Source organism: Electrophorus electricus, chromosome 7, assembly GCF_013358815.1.
Source record: "Electrophorus electricus isolate fEleEle1 chromosome 7, fEleEle1.pri, whole genome shotgun sequence".
Classification (NCBI taxonomy): domain Eukaryota; kingdom Metazoa; phylum Chordata; class Actinopteri; order Gymnotiformes; family Gymnotidae; genus Electrophorus; species Electrophorus electricus.
Window position 1 is genome coordinate 1421351 of NC_049541.1, and position 2500 is coordinate 1423850.

Below are 2500 nucleotides of genomic sequence, written 5' to 3' on the forward strand. Positions count from 1 at the left end.
TTGCTAATCTTTACAAAAGGATAATCATGCAATTGCATGAATGAATGCACACACACACACACACACACACACACACACACACACACACACACACACACACACACACACACACATTCACACACACACACACACTCACACACACACTCACACACACACACACACACACACACGAAACAGAACATACATCATTCATCTAGAATTGTTATGGAATGTTTTTAAGTGAGTTAGCTCTCTCTCTCTCTCTCTCTCTCCCTCCCTTTCTCTCTCTCTGTCTATCTCCCTCCCTCTCTCTCTCCCCCTCTCTCTCTCTCTCTCTCTCCCTCCCTCCCTCTCTCTTTCTCTGTCTCTCTCCCTCCCTCTCTCTCTCTCTCTCTCTCTCTCCCTCCCTCTCTCTCCCTCTATCCCTCCCTCTCTCTCTCTCTCTCTCTCTCCCTCCCTCCCTCCCTCTTTCTCTGTCTCTCTCCCTCCCTCTTTCTCTGTCTCTCTCCCTCCCTCTCTCTCTCTCCCTCTCTCTCTCTCCCTCTATCCCTCCCTCTCTCTCTCTCTCTCTCTCTCTCTCTCTCTCTTTCTCTGTCCATCACTCCATAAACCTTTACCTCCCCCCTCCCCCCTGTGCCACCACACCCCATGTCAGACCCCTGGCGGTGGAGGAGGGGTCAGGGGCGGCCCCCTGCTGTTCCCCTGCGGAGCCCCATTGGCCTCGTGTCCTGCCCCCACAGTGCCCCTCTACCCCTGCCCCCCCCCGCCAGGCAGGTGACAGGGGCCTGAATGCCCTGCCTGCCGCCTCTGATGGATCCTACAGATGGAGCGTGGAAATCAGACTCCAAAGCCTTCAGCCACGGGCCTCTACGCAAAGGCCAACAAAAGACGGCCAGAAAACTCCTGAGAAGGAGGGAGGGAGGGAGGGAGGGAAAGAGGGAGAGAGAGAGAGAGAGAGGGAGAGAGAGAGAGAGAGAGAGAGAGAGAATAGAGCATGACAAAAGTAACAGTGTCATTTGCCATTAACTTCGAGCCCATGATGGAGTGCTTTCACCATATAGCTGCTGATAATAAAAACTCTCAGAAGAAAGGATGGAGAGAAAGAGGAAAGGATGGAGAGAAAGAGAGGAGAGAAAGAGAGGAGAGAAAGAATGGAGAGAAAGCAGAAAGGATGGATAGGAAGAGAGGAGAGTACCACATTTTGAGCCCTGTAGTTTACACACACTCCCTTCTGTCACCTTCTCTCTCTCTCTCTGTCTTTCTCTGTCTCGCCTGCTTACGTTATTTCACTTTTCAACACTGTTCGCTAAACTTGCCTGGTTTTGAGTGTGCGTTTATGACGTCTGGACTACTTTGCCCTATAGTAGCGCTTCCTAGTGTGACAGACAAGATATTTGTGAATTTTCCTCTAAATGTTTTTTGCGGCTCAAAAGGGTTCCAGTCTAGTTGCGGCGTGGAGACGCGTTTCTCTGCCTGCTCTGCTCTTTCTTTTCTTCCTCTCCTCTCCTCTCTCCTCTCCTCCTCTCGCCTCCTTTCCTTTCCCTGTGTCTGTTTCAGTTTCTCTGTCCTGTCTCGCTGAGCGATCATAGCAGATGAGTTTGTGGATCCCTGGGTGTGCAGACTGTTTCGGCGCTCTGCTGCCCCAGGCTCCTGCTGCTCTAGGCTGCTCTGACTCCCCCGTTCTGCTGACGCTTTCTGCCCTTGCTGGAGAGGTGGCAGGTATTCTTCACTTCTGCACGAGCCAATCAGAGCTTGTAGCCCTATGAGTCAGGGGCAGTAATGACTTATGTGTGCTCTCCTACACCGAGAGTGGGACTTTGTGAGTGTTCCTTCCGAGTCTGGTCATCTGTTCTCACTCACCCGGGGCCAACGCGGGAGAGAGGGAAAGAGCGAGGGAGAGAGGGAGAGAGCGAAGGAGAGAGGGAGAGCAGGATCGAGGGAGAGAAAAGAACTGGCCAGTGTCAGACGAAACAGATGCCACGTTTGTGTGTTGGGCGCTGGGGACTTCGAGGCGTATTATTGGACAATAGCAGGCTGTCACGCTAGTTTGCGAGGCCTAATCATTATTTGATAGAACAGCCCACCATCCCCCCCCCAGGACCACGTCAGAGATGCTGAACGCTGAGCTTAACGCAGTCTTACTGCTGAATGACCCGTGAAAAAACACCTTCTACCCCCCAACGTACCCAGGGCACACATAAAAACACACACACACACACACACACACAAATACACACAAACACACACACACACACACACATAGACACACACATACACACACACACACACACACACAATTACACATGCATGCATGTTCATGTGTATACATCATTCTGTGTGTGTGTCTATATGCATATTTTTGATTCGAGAATCTGTCCATGAATGATCTCAAATCTCTTTGTATGGAGTTTATGATTCCAGAATCTGATATTCATGATTCCAGAATATCTCATTGTATGGGAATTGTTATTCCAGAATCCAGGAGTATGGTATTCCTTCTTCTCTTGTGTGCACAAAGGGG

At 50.6% G+C, this 2500-nt stretch overlaps 1 protein-coding gene across 1 annotated transcript in view; it reads left to right on the top strand.

Annotated features, from left to right (window-relative positions):
* Window positions 1-2500, top strand: part of pax3a (paired box 3a) — a 31280-nt gene that overhangs the window by 17508 nt on the left and 11272 nt on the right. The window lies entirely within an intron of this gene.